General features: G+C 36.5%; 1 protein-coding gene across 1 annotated transcript in view; it reads right to left on the bottom strand.

The window, feature by feature from the left end:
- LOC134657447 (uncharacterized) overlaps window positions 1-19,154 on the bottom strand; it is a 264,724-nt gene that overhangs the window by 96,937 nt on the left and 148,633 nt on the right. The gene's annotated exons all lie outside the window — the stretch shown is intronic.

Raw genomic sequence — 19,154 nt, 5'->3', positions numbered from 1 at the left:
CTTGGGGTCTCTATGACTAGGCCAATTATAAATTGCCATTTGCATTTATTTAAATTAGAAACAATGTAAGAAACGTTTATATTTAAAAGTGGACTCGCTATTTATTTTACAAGGTGTTTAAAAATCAAGTGGAACACCACTGGTAGATATAATTTCAAATTTGAAAATAATTTTATTTGTAAAACCATCAGGTTTACCACACGAATCAACCCTATGGGCCCACTAAAACATAGAAGCTACCTACGAAATAAAAATCTATTTTAGATTTGATATCAATTTCATATTGTTCACTAAACTACAATATCTAATCAAAACCAAATCATAAACAGATTTTAAAGTAAGAATTACGCTCAATGTAAGCGTTTCTATGTATGAAACTTTCATTCCAATCGATGATAGAAAACGCCAATCGGAACTTAAATAATGTATGGAAATAGTCACAAGACTTATCGTAGCATCTGTTACCCGATACACTTTTGCTTTTCGTTTGTCGATGTTCGATTGTCACCTTGGCTAGGCCCCCTGTAATGGACACTGTAACCACTTTCATTGATAGTGTTGAGAATGGGACACTTAACTTAGCTATTTTAATATTTCAGTGGATTGTGGCTGTCTACAGATTAATATTAGGGTAGACCGAGGCGAATCGGATCACGATGAAAAATCCGCTGATCTTTCAAATATTGAATTGATACACTAAAATTGTACATTTCGTCTCCTCTCTTCAGCTTGCGTCGCCAGTCATTTGAAATACATATTGTAAAATAAATATCAATAGATTTTTTAATCAAATCCTATTCGCGCTGTGATCCGATTCGCCTCGGTCTAGTATTTTATGTAAACTTATTAACAGACTTTATTTACCACCAAACCAAACCGATGCCGAAGAAAGCTTTTATATATTTTGTAAAATAGCATTAAACATGTAAAATTATAAAGTAATTTATTCGCAAACGATGCTCAATGCTGTACATAAGGAGTAGCCAGGCGGACGCCTATTAACTTGATGTTGACATAAATAGTTTCAAGTTATTTTTTAATATTGTTTTATTTTATTCCCCCAATGCATACATAGGTATAACTGGTATAAGAATATTGAAAATAACTATATATAATATACATACGGCTACCACCAGTAAGTAAAGTAAAAATTATTTATTGACACAATAATTAGGAAGTTCAAACACAAATTCACTGATCTTAAAACTAAAAGAAAATCATGTACATTTAAAGCAATAACAATCATTGTTGTACCGGTTCCTACACTTGCTACACTAGGCGTAGCCTGTCACGTAGGTTACACTTACTTTCTGCTTTCTATGCATCTCGCTCGTAAGTCGTATTCGCATATTAGTGCGAGCGAGATGTATAGTAAGTAAGTTATGCAGACGTTAGCGAATATGTCAGAACTGCTAAGGCAGTCGTGCTAGGTAAGGCTACAGAACCCCTAGTGTAAATTTCATTCGATAGCGTGACCAGCGTTCGCATTTGTATGGAATTTTGAACAGCGCGCCAAGTGGGACGTGTTGGAAACTCAAAATCCCATACAAAATGACACTTAACGCAAACGCGTACATCACGTCACGCTATCGAATGAAATTTACACTAGTGGTACAGGTTGCGGGGACCCGACTAAGCAGACCAACACACGAATGGTCCCGTCACAAATCAGATAGGTACTTACGAGTAGGTACCTATGTTTCAAATGGTAAGTAGGTAAATAAGGAAGCCACTACTTGTTCTGTAGTACAAGATTAATAACAAAAAGTAGAGTTTGTAATGGAACAATAAATAACTGGCGAATAAGGGCTCATTTAGACGGTGCGAGAACTCTCATGCAAGTCTCATTACATTGCGTTATTTGATCAGTTGGTTGATTTTTTGTAACCTCAATTGGCCGCAATGTAACTAAAACCGTATGCGAGTTCGCGCGCCGGTCAAACCAGCCCTAAATCAGCGCTACAGTTGGCTAACTGTTACCCCCGCTCAGTCACCCCAGCGATCAAAATAACACTATTTTACGGTCCTCTAACTGTCACCCTAGGCTTCAGATGGTACGATAAAGGTGCCTAATCTAATTTAACTCAAGTTACTTAAAATTTAATATTTTAATAATTAGATATCAAAATATACATAAATTAGGAGGCATAGTATACATATAGTTTAGGTGTATTATTACATAGGTGTAAGACATTTATGACTTTACGTATAATAATAAACACTTAAAGCACCGATTTTTTTAAATAAACATTTTAATTTTGCTTGTACCTCTGTGATACGGATCCCTACTAGGTTCGGCGTTTTTTATCATATTAGTGGGGTATAGTAGACTGAGGCGAATTGGATCACAGGATGAATCGGATCAGATAAAAAATCTATTGATATTTAAAATATTCCCTATGACTGGCGTCGCAGGCTAAAGAGAAGAGACTTACGGTGTAATTTTAGTGCGCTCGTTTCAATGCAATGTTTGAAATATCAACGGATTTTTAATCTGTGGACCGATTCACCCCGGTCGATGAGTATTATATTCTTTGCCCCGGTCTACCTTATATTTTATAGGGGTAGTGGTTTTTTAGTGCGGTAGCTTGCACCTTTATCCTGCTAACTACCTACTTCGTTTTTCTCTGATTAGATTACCACCTACCTAGATTACCACAGCCCCTGTGGTATATTTTGTTGAGTTTGTTCACTTACGCTTATTGCCTGAGGCAAAAACCTACAATTATTAGCCACTTCACTGTAGGGTCCAAAATATTATAATGAATAACCCATCAAAATGTAAACTCGCATGAAACAGGAAAGGAAAATTAGAATGTAAGTCAGTGTTTACCTCCTTCCGACAGAGCGAAACTAATCATCGTAGAAAACCCACATCATCAAAGCAAATTTGTTCTATTTTAAACTGACGGGCCACCACGCTCGTTAAACAGGCTTTAAAGACAAACTTATCACGGCTAACTAGCTTTTTTCAGTCGCCATGATGGATCCGCCGACATTCCGCGGCGCGTTTGAGCACAAGATGGCGGCTCATCTGTCATTTATAATTGCGTGTCAAGAAACTCACGCGTGGCTGCGAATTTGTTTAGTTTATTGCGGTATAAACGGTGCTATTATTGTAATATCGTTGGGGATGGTACTTAATTATATTTTATACCTAGTTATTTATAAGCTGTTTGTAGACTTTAGACTTGTATCTTCCGATTCTTTTAATAGGTAGAAAATAGATACTTGAATGTATTTTTGGCAGCCGACGTAAAAATACGTAATATTTATTATAGGTATAATATTATGTACATACTTAACCATCAGTCTTGTCCGGTGCAATAAGCGACAGACAAATTAATTCGAACTCAATCTGGCCGCGTAGCCAACGCGCCAATCGCTAACGCTCCTTAGCGATCGAAACGCAACTGTCACTGTCGCACTAATATGGAAGAGTGACAGAGAGACACAAAGCGTTTTGTTATCGAAGCGATAGCGATTGTCAGCTTGGCTAGGCCGGCTGATTATTATCATTTGGTATCAGGTATCAGTGCTACCTACTGCATCAGTGCAAAGTGCAAACGAGCGCGTATCTACGCCTACTTAACTAACCTAACCGATAGTATTATAATTCAAATCTATATTTTAATTACAATTACAATGTGAGGCAGTAAATAATTTCAGCCTAATAATACTCCTACTTCAGTGCCTATGCGTAAATACAGAAATAGAACGATTTAATTCAAAATTAGACCGATCGCGGCGCCGAGACCCAATTTATTTCATAGCCCAATCCAACACGAATACATCAAAGCCGCTATCAGCGACGACATATAAATAAGTCCTTTGAACCAAATACAAGATCCGCTCTTGGAACGTCTTCATTCCACACAAACGGTCCAACACTTACGTTTATTTCACAATAAACTAAATATAACGGCGCTCGGACGTTTCGACAACCAACAAGTGGCAATTAAAAGTGACAAATGGTATGAATACGTGTCATGTCGGCGGGTGTCGGCGCTGCGTGTCCGAATGACAAGCGCTTGTGATCTCGATACCGTTCAGTTCTTTTTGAACGACGTAAAAACAACAGTTTTGCGGGGAAAACAAAGAGTTTAGCAGTCTTTGTGGGTTTTGCGTGGTCGTATTTTGAAAGAGTAATCGTAATAAACGATCAGAGAACTTTGAAAGATTAATGCTTGAAGGATAATTGTGGTTTTCCATCAGAGAAGGGTCCTTATGGGTGATGTGATCTTTCTATCAGAATTTCTGTTGGAATTGCAGATAAAATGGTCCTTGTTGCACTTGAAGCATAAGGACCCTTCTGTGTTGGAAAGTCACAATTATATCATCTGACTGATAACGTGTTGCAGAAATAATTAAATTTGATTCATTTAACTAAATACCTGTCATAAAAAATTAACACAAAAATATCCAGAAAAGCACAAACTTTGTACAAAATACCAGGGCTTTAAATACCGTTAAAAAGTTGGTATCGTTACCACAAGGTGACAGATTTAACGTTAAGTTGTAACTAACGTTAGACCAGGTACCGTTAGTTATACTACTCTTTACCGGTAACAAAATGGTAACGTTAGCAGCTGTCAATTTGAGCTAACGTTAAGTCAAAGGTATCGATACACCATTGTTAACGTTAGTAGGTAACGTTAACAGCTGCTTATTTACCGTTTGATTAACTGATAGGTGCCATCATCGTTGACAATCGAGCGAATGTTCATTCACTCTCAAGCAGAGATGGGCAATTTTAATAACAAAACTTCCGTGAGACAAAGACATATTAAATGGAGATGGGCATTTCGTAATTGATTCCTGGTTCCACGATTACTCGAAATTACTTTGTAATCTGATTACCGATTCCCAGATTACTTTGTAATCTAACAATACCGAATTACTAATAGTGGAGTCAATATAAAGTTAAAGTTACATTAATTGCACAGTAAAATGTTTCTACACGGGTGAATTATATATCATATTGAATACCCGTCTGCGAATTAACAACTTGATATCTGTTCCCGTTTTTTAGAAATAACATTTTTTTTATTTTATATTTTATACTACCTAAACAGTAATTTCTAACTAGAATTTTTTTGAAGAATGGGCTATGAAGCTTACACGACTACACGGTCAGAATTTCTCCCGACAATAATATTAATTATAGATTTAATGAAAAAAACAATAATTTTGTAAGTTTTCCATGACCGAGAATATCCCACAATGAGAGAAAAGTTTACTATTGTGGTTAATTTAATAGTATTTGTTTCGATCATGTTTAATTTATCTGCCCGAGGAACTGCTATATTCGCAGAGTAGCAGCATGATTTTGGAAACAAACAGCAAATAATGTTCTACACAATTAATGGACACTTCTAGTTTTTTGGCAGTACATAACTGTACAAGTTATTGAAGACTACATACTTATTTTTCTCGCAATAATTAAATCAATTTCCAGCATAAAAAGTCAATGAAGTATGCTGTATTTCCAGGCTTCCACAGAGGCCAACTCAAACTTTGTTTAAGATGTCAAAAAGATATCATTTTGTTATCATTCGCCCAACCGTCTCGCTCGCACCAATACATATTTCATCTAGTACGAGTGAAATGCACGAGCGAATGATATAAAATGACATCTTTTATAACAAAGTTCGAATTAGCATCAAGGTATATTAGGAAAATATACCTTATGACTTATGGCATTGCGTTAAGGTTTAATAATTCAATACATAAAGTGTCTGTGTTTATGTGAAAAATGATAGGTGTCAATTTTTATATCTATTCACAAAACGTTTAGAATACAGGATGCACAGTCAGATATAAATAGACCCTTAAAGTCTTACAACTATCTATGATACTGGATCTCAAGCTTATTTGGTTAGTAAGTACCGTCCACCAAGTTATACTTCGAATAGCCACCCGGACAAATTCCAAAGCTAATTTCGAATTTTAAAATTTGACAATTCACGAGAAGAGTAACGTAACGTCAAAGGATATGTTTGTCCCTTTTCAACGATCCTGTCATCCGATGCTTGAGTAGAGAAACTAAAAGAAGCAAATGTCAGCAATTCGTAACGCTTAGTTTTTGTTAGCGATAGCGCATCGCGACATGAGAACTAGTATGAGCCTGGCCCTCGATTACGTATAATTGCAAGGAAACTTGGGATCATCTTAGTCAATTTAGAGCAGTTAGAAATCAACTCATTGTGAAATTTTTGAACGTTTTCAAATAATTTATTGGATTAAGTAGTAAAAGTGTTACAGTATGTTATATATTTGTGATCTACTCACAAGGCCCTTTCATTTGGTACCCCACATGGTATGTTTAAAAGAAAAATGGTAAAAACTTTGCATCACAGTAACTACCCTCACCACTTTTGCGCTTGTCATCTCATATATTTGTGTTCAGGATATTATACTGAATGCACTGATACCAAATATACTCATATCCGAGACGACATGAGCGTAAATTTTTCTAGAAGACTTTTCGAGAAAAGGCCAGGCTACAATATCTTTACAGGTTGATTGATACTGAGTGTATTAACACCATGTTCACCCATATCCAAGACGATATGAACGAAAAGTAACCTAAAGCCACCCTACCAACATTTTCGTAACAATGAGAGATTACACTGATTTAAACTTTCACGATTTTTACACATTATTAAATTATACAACGATACGCGATTAAGTCCCGTTGTATAATTTAATAATGAGAGATTATTTCTTGGAAATAATGTTGTAATATAAACTCCTTGTAGAGCACCTACCTGCGAAGAGATCGTGCTGTCAAAGTTGTTAATGATTTAATATAATATTGTTAGTTAACTAAAGTTTTATTAATGCATCATTTCATCTTATACACCGCGGGATTTAATAACCCGAAAGATTTAAACCACGTATTTTTGACGACAGTACGAGTAAATAATGTTATATCAACATGGGTCCAATTATATATTTTAATTAAACTACTATTTCAGTACAAATTAAATCATATTAATTTACCGCTTCTTTGTGAACAAACCTTTATTCAGAGAGTGAGCGAGTTTAATTAATCTCAAGTAGAGAAACAGAGAGCGAGCATGACATTTCACGAATCACTCCGATATCATACGATGCACGGCGAATGCAGTGACATGTGTTCCATGACAAGAAGTGTCAAGTTATGTCTAGGATCATGTTTACGTTGAAATTATTTCAATTGATTGGCACCTCAAAATACCACAAATTGTATCAAAACTTTATTAATTACTACAACAGTAGGTACAGTGCAGTTATTATTGTTGAAACTTTGCGATAAAATCTTTTCCTTTGAGTGAGATAACCAAAGCCATTAACCATGATTATATCCGAAAGAAATCATGTCTCTTATTGTTTTAACTCATACTACAGCTGGAAAGGGATGATTACTTTGTTAAAATCAATGAATGACCTTTTGTTAAAATATCGATCATGCTTATCAGTACGTATTTTAAATTCTCGATGTGTTGATTTATACTGAGTAAAGTAAAATAAACAACTATGTTAAACAATTACGCTTTTTTATTAATTTAATGAATTAGGTTTTCACACCTGAGGATGCCGAAGACCGGGCAAAGTGGAGAAGGCTGAGCAGGAAAGCGGACCCTGGCGCTAGACCGGGAAAACGCTAGGTTGAAGAAGAAGAATGAATTAGGTTTTCGAAGTGTGTACCACCGTTTTCAGCACAAAGATTTAATTTTAAACGGATTTCATTATTTAGGTTTACAAAAGTGTTCTTTATTTCTTCGGAAGCCGTTCGAATTTTTATTAATAATTCTTCTCCAGACTTCACTGGTGTTGAGTATTCCTTCCTTATCTTTCAGAGTTCCCCATAGAAAAAAAACCAATGGCGTTAAGTCGGGTGACCGGGCGGGCCAGGTTAGGACGTTGCTTCCACGGCCAATCCACCTCTCAGGGTATTGTTCGTCTAGCCAATTTACGAACTGGGAACGAGGCTGAATGGGTCCGTCGTGCCGGAAGCACATAGTTCTTCGGGTTTCCAAATCCGTACACAAAGTGAATATCCGCTAAATGAGCCGGAGGATAATGCGGCATGGCGAATTTTATTTATTACAGTCAATCAAATTTAAAGATTTTATCTTGCGCATATCTTGACATCAATTTCGTCATTTTCGTCAAACTATCAGCCAGTTATCGTGAAGGTCAATAGTTTGCACTCTCGTGATTGAGAACAGAACAAAATTTCGTTAGAAGTTCGAATTTGGCTAATAACCATGCAGTTAGTGCGTCTGCGTGTAAAATTAGTTGGTGGCTACGTCACGCATAAGGGTGTGTTAGAATTGAGATTTTTTAACTTGTGATTTGTTTTAAATAATTAATATCTCTTAAATTAAGCGTTTTTGGACTATGTGTTATATAACTTTATATACTCTAATTAGGATCTAAAATCGTTGGTTTAAATCTTTCGGGTAATAACCCCCGCGGTGTATATAACCCTATTACCCTTTGAATGACCTTTTTCACGTTTTCTACAGCAATGCAGTCGACTGCAGCAATTTTGAAGCGCCACATTGCTACCGACTGCATTACTGTGGTAAATGTCAAAATCGAAGTTCCTGTCTGGATTTTGGCGTCCATTAAAAATAAATAATCAAAGGAGGTCATCGATCAAATGGCCCGGAGGACAAGCCATCGTTAACTGGTAGAGAATGCCTTATGGCATTAAGTCCGCCTCTTGTACTATAAGGTTTTTCTTTTGTGCAATAAAGATTAACCACTTTATTCATAAACTTTACGGGCCTGATTTAGTTCAATTATGTTTATCCCTTACTTACAAATACATAAGTTAAAGTGACAGATAAGGACAAACGATTATTACTATTATTAGCTAATTGAAGTTTGTAGCGCGTTTATGAATAAGGGGTTAAAGAAATAAAATAAATACAGATGATGACAGTAATTATATACGCATTTTATTACGGAAAAAGATTTAATATTGGGTGTAAATGAAACGGGAATTGGAAATGTAAAATAAAATGATATTAAAATCTCGAGTGTCGGATCCATGTTTTGATATATTTTTTGTATTTTAATAATATTTTGGATTTATTAAAAGAATGTGACATATTTTGTGGAGATTTCTTTTTAAATATAGTATTTGCAACATAAGTTATCACATCTCAAAAAATCTCTGGTGTGAGAATTCATGTAGAGCTCTCATACATTATGAACTGTGCTGACCAGACTATTTTACAAGCAAGCAGTAACATCAATAAATAGGTGTCTCATTTAATATAATCCGACTAAATTACATTTCAGCAACACCTCCATATTTCACAAAAAAAATCAAGACATTATCCAACCTATATAATCTTGACGTATATTATATCAAAGACGCCTGTACCTAATATAAACCGACCAAGTAACGAATTAGCTATACCATCATATTTAACAAACTAATTTATGACGTTTTGCAACCTTCTTATTTACCTTCTTATTTTGGCAAATATATTCCGACACAGCCGGGTGGTATTTTATCTGTCCAATCTCGGTCCATTGTGTACTTGCGTCTCACATTTTGCTTAATGAGAGAGTGAGACGCAATGCATATTGGACAAAGATCTTAAACAAGTAGAATACCACCTCTTTCATTTGATAAACATAAAGAATAATGACAAAAGACTATGAACTCTAACTACTAGAATTAAAGTTGAGTTTTACTAACGTACATAATTATCTTTAATGTATTTTGACTGATTCTATTTCAATTTGACAGAAGCCCTGCCGTATTTATGGTCAATAAGGTCTACTGGCCTTAAAATTGTGTATGAAATTACAAGCAAATATCAGCTTAAAGAATGATAGTGTTAACGTTAGTTTGGTAACGTTAGTTTATAATGTGAATTGGGTAACGTTAACACGCCCTGCAATAAAAAGTAAAATTACCGGTAAAATTAACGTTAACTAGCTAACGTTATAATAATGTTAAGTTATCAAGTATCGTTACCATTTACTATAAGGTATTTTTATGATTTTAACGTTAAGTAACGTTACTTTATAATGTGAATTGGTAACGTTAACAAGCCCTGCAAAATACTTCCCTCCATTTTTCTTCGTCTATAAAAATGCGGCCTCCCAATGTCGTTATTTATACTGTTTTTTTATTTATTTAAAGTTAAAAGCTTGTGTTGCGCGCATACAGCCGTGACGGCACGCAAAACGTGTCGTCTAGTAGGTACATTAAAAAACGATAAAATGTTCTTCTGAATCATGAATATGACGGGCGTATCTCCTCCGGTATTTTTTGAAATATTAATAACGGCCGACGGAAATACTTTGGTTATTTAAAAAATGTTTATCAGGGAAAATTGTAAACAGTGGTTTAGGGAAGTACGTAAAGCTACGCTACATTTTTACTTTTTAAATTATGAAGGAAGGGTAAATTCTAAAAACAAACTTTAGTGTAGGTATGTAATGTACCTAATAGTTAAAATACCAACACTTTGTTTGTAGAACCATGTAAAACCCACTTAATACAATCTCCCGCGAAATATGCTATTTAACACTGGTCCCTGAAACTTGTTTTCATAATACATTTTTCACAGTAACCTAAATACGTTTTCCCGATTAAAATGCGTTTTTGACATGGGGTGTCCTGAAACAAGGAAAATCTCCCTCATTTGCCTTACTTTTATGTAAGTACTTTACTTTCCTGTACATTTAGGTAGGTACGTATGTCGTGTGTTCTTAATCAGGTACTGCACAATTCAATGGCACCGCGAACGCCATGCTTCAAGTTTCCATAGTTATATAAGCAATTGTCACACAAAAACTTTTCTACAATTTTTTCAACCAATTTTAAATGGATTGAAATTTAATTGGAAACATAGTAAGCAGTTGCATGCGCTCATCTACATGACCTAACCTAGGTATTTTCGCGACCTACTTTCTAGAACTAAGTTGAGCTGAAAATTTCAAAATGGTGGGCGTGACGCGATCAAAGCGTTGCGATGGAGCATTTACAGTTAATTAAACATAACGCATTAGTTTAGCGCGAGGCGTCAATTTCATACTGTCTGCTAAGGGAGTTTCTTTGGAACAGTGGTGCGATTTTCAGTTTTTAAAGATGTGATAAGGAACAATTTTTACGAACTTACGAATCTGGTGGCAATGTGCGATTCCCGTTGTGAGGGTCAAGTAAACGGTATCCAATAAAAAAATAAATGTTATGTAGGAAACTGTAGGAAATGCAAAACTTGCGGAAAATGAGTATAATACTATACCTTAGGCTCAATCTGCTAGCTACGGCGTAGCGCGTCGTTGACTCTTACAGGTTCTAATTGGCCTGTCTTTGCTTCGAAAAATCGTACTTCAACAATATTTAAGTAGTTTGCCTTTAACCCGAACCGTAACAAACGTGAGCAAATTTTCCACAATGTCGCTCGTCGATCTTGCAAGTCTTTTAGGAAAATAACTTCATAATAAAGTTTTTACGCTTTTTTTGTTAGGATTTCTTAAGGAGCGATAAAACAACTACTTAAAGGTCCTGTAGGTACTCGGCTTATTACCTAAATATTATCAAGGAAACCATCCCCTAACCGTGGTAAATGCGAGCGCGTCCTTTCACCATGTCACTCGTTTGTCTCACCAGTACTTTATTTTAATTATATGATTACATAAGCCACTAAACATGGGTATGTTTAGTGGCTTATGTAAGTAAAGGGGGTCCTTTACTCAGCCTTTTCGAGTAGGTACCTGCACACACAGCGAGAGCGATTACGACTACAGTAAATAACTTATGACGTGTTAAAGAAACCATCCCCTAACCGTGGCAAATGTGAGCGCGCTCTTCCGCGATGTCTTCTCGTTTATCTCGCGACTACCTACTTTAGGAAACTAATAGGAATTGTTACGGCTATTTCCGACAGATATTCAGGTTGCCAATTATACGGAGGATATTTAAGTACCAAATCCGACGGTATTCAAATTAGACGTTTGTTTCTGACGACTGAAAACGAGCGGCACATTCGATAAATTACCAAATACCATGACTTAAGTAGTTTGACTTACTCGTACTTTTACTTAAGTACCTACTTTTGCAGTACATTGTGAGGGACTGTGCTCTATTTTTTTTTTTTCATTTTTATCCCAATTAGAACCTTCAAGAGCAGGCCTGATCTTAATGATCTTATTAACTTTTTTTTAAGTAAATGGAAAATAAGTAATGTTTCGTGAATTAAACGTTCTTATACCTACCTACACATTTACCTTACCCACCTAAGATATGTCACAAACATTTTTTACCATTTTTTTACTCTTAGCGGACATTTAAATTAAAGGGTTGTTAGCCAAGATGACAAATGACAATCGTTGATGGGCGTTTTCTAAAATAAATATCGAAAACCTGACTCTCACAGATCCTGGTGTTTTTGGGTTCTTTCAACTCAGAATCACTAGCATATTCAATTCTGATGATAAAATAAAATGTCCCAAAAATTTGTATGAAAATTGGACGTTCCACTACGTCACGCACATACAAGTGAAAAAAATTTTCATACTAAAACGTGACGTAATGGAATGGACATTTTGGGACATCTTTCTTTAATGGCGGGATGGAGAATGCTGTCGATTCTGAGTAGAATGAGCCCAAGAATGTCCAGATTTGAAAAAATCGGGTTTTCAATATTTGTTTTAGAAAACGCCCTTATACAAAACGCCAATAAATATATCAAAACAAATATTATGCATGGAAATATTAGTTACGTGACTTTTCGTAGGATCTTGGCATTCCGATACGCGTGGCGTTTGTCGACGTAGAATTGTAGATACAATTATGAATTAATTGTCAACTTGGCTAGGCCCCCTGTACTCTTGATTGTGCTTTGTTCTATTCGCTAATCTGTTAACAATTAGATAAGGCAGTAGTGCAGCCAAAACTCAAATTAACTAATTAATGTCAAGCTATTATTTATACGATGCACCTGCTACACCAATTTTATCAATGATATAGGACGTGTTTTACTGAGTAATGTTAGGGACTTATGGCCTTTTGAACAAGGTGTTTTCTATTGTTAAAAAAGTAGTATCAATTTGTTTTAATTGGTTTCATTCACTAGTTGGTTTAGTTGCGTGTGTTACTTTGGCAGCATTTACAGCAGTTTTTCAAGTGAAAACTTCTTTAGCGGCGCTGTGCACTTTTTGTGTTGGGGAAAAAATGTTAAACTCGCGTGAGGTAAGATTCGTAAGACGTAAGACGTACCTAACCCTCTTTTTCTACCGCGCGGCGAAAATATATGCCTGAGGCTGCTGTTTCGTTTTTATTCACCAAAGAACTTTAGTCATAACGTGTCATAATCAGGTCAATTATTTAAAACTGGACTTTTATATTAAGCAATAAAGCTCAATATTCTAATCTTGTACGGGCTGTAATACGAGGATCTCACAGTTACATTCTAACTTTATATCACTCAAATATAATTCAATAAAGCTACATCTTGATGAAATCGCTAATAAAAGTGAACTCTAGTACTGGTGAATAAAACTCAAAATATCATGACCAAATATATTTAGATACGAGGTCTGCAAGGTAACTTTAAAATTTCTATTCGAATTTTAAACAATTACTTAACGCTACAAATTTAAGCTCACTGACGAGCAATTTCGGAACTAAAGTTTTTCAATAGAAAGGAGGACCGGTCAATTATACATAGTGCTGCAGACATTTTGGACTAGTCATTGCGTTTTCACTTCTGCCGGCACTCCCGGAGTGCAACCCGTTGTTTTTTTATGCAACAGGTCCTATAAGTTTATAAGCCTAATCAAGTTGTGAAACCTGTCTATGGATAAAATGGCTAGATAGGTACCTATTTTTTATATTTAGGTAATATGTTACTCTTCGAAGAGTTCGAAGGCCGCAAAAATGTAACACGCTCTTATGGCTCTACAAATAAGATCGTGTCAGATATTTTTGCGGCCTTCGCTGTGAAATATTATTGCTGTTGACTGTACAGGGTGGGTTCAGACAACGACCAATCCGTGCATCTGCTCTCCATTGATAGTGCAACTTTGTTACGTCTCAGATAAAATGCTTAATAAAACGTCTTTATAGGTATCTTTATTTCGACTACAAAACCCACCCCTTAAAACAAAAAAAATCTTAACAGACATCCATTTACAAGTAACATACGTCATTTTAATTTATTGCAGAATCATCCTCTTAGTTTTATGATGCCGAAAAGCAACCTTAATTGAAGGGGTCAAGGTTGAAAATGCAATGAAAGTATATAAACGAAATGGCGTATAAAATTTACGACGTCAAAATATGGCGTTTATATGTGGGACATAAAGTTTAAAGTGGAATAAAGATTGTCATCAATTATTAATGAGGTGATTAGCTTATTTGGATAACTAAAGTGAATGGATATAATACTTACATAAAATTATAAGTGGATGGAATGAGTAAATAAAGTTATTAGGTCCCGCAGTAGATAAAATAAGTTAAATAAGGCTTGTGTTTAGGTAGGTAGGTAATCTACTAGGCGACGATATATGCAAATTAATTTAAATCATTATCAATCAAGTGTAGGTAGTAGTATCTAAAGCATTAAACCAGGCTTGGTCGCATAGCCTTCTCCCCTCCACAACACGCTCGCGCCATCCATCACGGTCGTCAGCTAAGATTTCCCGGGCATGGTGGTCGATTTCATACGCTGACATGTCTCACTTAACAAAGTCTTTAAAGCGCAGCATCGGTCTTCCAACGTTCCTTTTAGCATACGCAACTGCATCCAGCAAGACACGTCGAGGTATTCTAGAGGCGGCCTTCGAAGAGTATATAATATTGTATTAAAACAGAATTTGAACTCGTAAGGCTATTTGCTAGAAATAGCAGGAATAGCAAAATTCAAGTGCCACATCACCCACACCTTCCTAACCGTGCGGGTCGGGGTCGCGGAAGTTAATATTCCGTCGCACAACAAATCGACGAAAGCAATTTTCTCATACGGATTTAATTCAGGCTTTTACTGAGCTAGGCGGCGCACAGGCGGACGGGGCATTGGTGAAAATAATGCAAATTAAATAGGCACCTATAATATATATTATTTTTTTGCCTTTTCCATATCTCGGGACCATGGGGTCCCGGACCTTTGGGAGTGCGTGGGGCCGAAGCCAACAGCGCAGAGGCCCTTTAAGACACTGTTAGTTCTAAAAACAAGGGATACACGTGGCGGATACCATCCCCGAACGCAGAATGTAATACATCCAGAGATGGTCCCCGACAGGTGCAAAGACTATTGCAGTGCAGCACTTTTGTGCTGCGATGGGAACTAAGGGCATGGGGTATTATTATTATATTGAATCATTCTCCCTTTATCTTTTTAGTCTATCACAATTGTCATGTTAGATTGACAGAATATTTCAAGGGCTCATTTAGACGGCGCGCGAACTCGCATGCGATTTTAGTTACATTGCGGACCATTGAGGTTACAATAATCCAGCCGACCGATCAAATAACACAATGTAATGAAACTCGCATACGAGTTCTGGCACCGTCTAAATGGGCCCTTAATTATAGGTTAAATGAGTCGTATACTTTACGTTTTGCGAAAGTAACTTGCCGTAGGTACTAATAAAGCCTCCCGTCCCGTCGTCTCGTCCCGCCTTTTAATTAATACAATTAATTAATTAATTATGTTTTTGTTACTGTAAAATGGGTATTATTTAGTTTAGGTAAAAGAAAACAAGTCTTTGGTATCAATCTAGGTACATATTATTTTTCTACAAACAAATTTCACCTTTTTCTTCTCATTACGGACTTGTTCAAAGTTGAGTAACTTTTTAGTTTATAGTATTTTGTATTACCTAGAGATTAAATACATATACGTGCATGAACATTCTTTTATCAAACATTCGTGTGAATGTACGAGTCGAGTAGGTATGTAAGTAGGTACCTATAGTATTCACCTTCGCCGGCCACTACTGCGTGCGGGTGTACCCCACCATCGCTATGATTCTTTTTAAAAGCTTAAAGCGCGTTCAGGATCCGCCTAAATATGCTGCATTTAAATGAAGTCTTACACCGTACGCGTTTCCACTGCGCGGCCCGGTACGGCAACATTCACAGTCACATGCGTCATTGGTGCAATATGTGAATACCATTTGGTTCAAAAAGGTTGGGGAACACTGGCGTCATTCCTGTGGACAATACTGAAATTTAACTATTTGGGTTCATTTTACTGAGGATTTAATAATAACATTAAAAAAAAGTAAATGGTTGGAACGGAACGTGCCTAATGGGGACGACGAGAAAATTGGGCTTTAACATATTTATTTACATATCGTGATGTCCACAGGGAAGACGCATATCCTTGACTATACAAGTTTTTGGCCCATTTACCACTAGCAGAGGACTTAATGTTTTCCGGTTTGCCTATTTTAAGACAATGAAAAGAGGATAAAATAGTAAAGCGGAAAAATAAGTCCACAAGATCAAACGGTGTCCCTATAAATCGACAAATATTCTGCTATTCGTTGTGAACAGACCGTTGAACGAATCTAACACTGGCAATTCGCTTCATGATTTATTATCTAGTTGAGCTCTTTGCACCTCTTCCAAACGAAAGGGACGCAGTGACACAACGCCATGAACCACATCCCACAAAGTTGGGGCCTAACGGCCTGGCTACGACATTGCGCGACTGGCTTTGGCTAAGGCGAAAAACATAGGTAAATGAAAGATCTGATCGCTGTGTCTCGCTCCAACCTATGGTTGTCGCTTTAGCCAGTCACGCAATGTTGTGGCCAGCGCGTAACAGCCTGGCCACGACATTGCGTTTCGTTCCCACCTATGTTTATCATCGCCATAGCCAGTCGCGCAATGTTGTCAACACTTCGACAGTGGGCACACGCCCGCGAACTGTGCGTCGCTTATAAAAGAAGTGAATGGTAGTCAATTACCCGCCGACGCCGACGCCGATATCCGTGACTTCTGCTTGCCGGCTGGCATACAAATGGCTATATTCGTAAGACGCATCAAGATCCTAGCACATCATTTGCGAGCTCCTCGTGTTCTTGGCTGCACAATACGCATACACGTCGTGCAGTATATTGCACGCGACCAATCAGCGATGCTTGTAAAATTCAAAATCTATCAGTAAAAAAGATTTTTACTTTTAATGGAAAAAAGAAATGCTCATGATTCTACGAACCGAACGAACCGTCACCATCGGGTACTGTCGGATACTGCAGATAGTTCTCTCACACAACTGATTTGATATTATAAATTCGGCTATAATTCACTTGCATAGGTAGGTACTGCAGTACCGCATGCAAAATATCCCGAATACAGTTTTGACCTGATTGCTAAGTAATAATAGTGAAGACTGAGTAATAGCTAGATTAGATATGATTAGATGCTTAGCTACCAATAATAAATGAGTAGTAATAAAAATACCCATACAATAGGGAATATTACGCGAAAGTCTGCGTAGGGGGCGCCACTCCCACAATAAGTGACAATCTAAGGGTCTGCCACAAATGAGAGAGTCGAAATTTTGTTATCTAACCTCTCTGTCACTCTTGCATATTCGAGCGATAAAGAGGCAGATAGCTGAGTTTCGATTTCGCGGGTCCAGGTAGGCCCTTTGTAAACAAACCGCCTTGATGTATCAATGTGTTGTATCAATATGTTGTATTGTATAATATTAGAATGTATACAATAATTATAATAAATAATACTAACAACACTATTAGCACGTAATAAGGTTTATATGTAAGTGCTAGTATGTATAAAATAAACAAATGTCATATTTGATTGTCTGTGAAAACTTGTCAAAAAACAGTTTATGGTATGGTATGTACTTTATGGTATACTTAAGTCACTAGTGCTGCACTCTAGCGGCAAAACATTGCAGTAATACTCCCTATTCCATTTTCTTCAGTCTAGTAACTTTTGTATGAGCCAGCGCCTTCGCCCCGTAAGCCGTCAAGCCTTAAGGCTCCTCCAGATTTTTATGTTTTAATTGAAGGATAAATCGGCGCGACCCGGGGATCAGCATTCGGCATTAAATGCCGAAGTGGATGAACATTTAAACCCGGCAAGGCGGAATAAAAGGTATGGCTAATAGAGATTTCTGTAAAGACGGCGGGCGTTTTTAAATCTCGGAACTTTACAGTTGCCATCAGATATATCGGAGCGGCCGAGGTGCTCAAAAACGTCTCAACATGCACTCGCCTTCACAATAGTGGAGCGTTTATATATTTGTGAGCACCTTGGCCGTTCCCAATATATCTGATGGCGACTGTACCTATATATCGACAAAATACTCAGTTGTTCGTCGGAGGCTAATAAAGTGAGGTAACTTTCATAAATCTGCATAAACTCAACAATACTTGGAAACTTTTAAAGTCCTTAGTCTCCATAATCTCCATAATTAGTCAAAACTATCTTGTATAATAAGATGAGGCCAACACAACACGTTGTGGGTAAATACCCAGCAGAGTGTATTACAATACGATACAAATTAATACTCTTTTTGCACACCTCAATAAAATAAACTAATACAAAAAGAAAACAGAAACACAAGCAGAGGTAAACAACAAGTATTAATAAGACATTGGACATATACAGTGAAACCTGGTTAAGTGGGACCTGGATAAGTGAGAAACCTCTATAGCTGGGACTCATGGTGCGGTCCCGACACTTTAGCACTGAATTACCTCTGTTAGTGAGATAAAACGAACCTCTATAACTGGGATTCGTTGTTGTGATCTTATAGTCACATTTACCTCTATAATTGAGACAGAGAGTGTATTTACCTCTTTTACTGAGACTATATTTATAGATTACATTTTCCTAATTGTTTTTTTAGAATTTTATAGGAATTGACCTCTGTATCTAAGATAACGTCAATCTATAGCCTCTCTAACTTGAACTTTATTGATCAATTTCCGTATTCTTACTAACTCTTAGTCTATGCACAAATTCCGCATTTGCTTAATTGTTCAAGATTCATTTAGTTCCTTTATGTAGTTAAAACTATCGAAACGAAAGCTGAAATTTTGATAAGTAACACGAATAAACAAATTTTCATTTAATAAATTTCTAAGTCGCAATGAAGTCCGTATCAAATTTAATTGAAAAAATCTCTCCTTTGGAGAATCATTCAAAATAA

This window comes from Cydia amplana, chromosome 20 (genome assembly GCF_948474715.1).
Source record: "Cydia amplana chromosome 20, ilCydAmpl1.1, whole genome shotgun sequence".
Taxonomy (NCBI): Eukaryota; Metazoa; Arthropoda; class Insecta; order Lepidoptera; family Tortricidae; genus Cydia; species Cydia amplana.
This window is presented reverse-complemented; position numbering and strand designations above follow the sequence as displayed.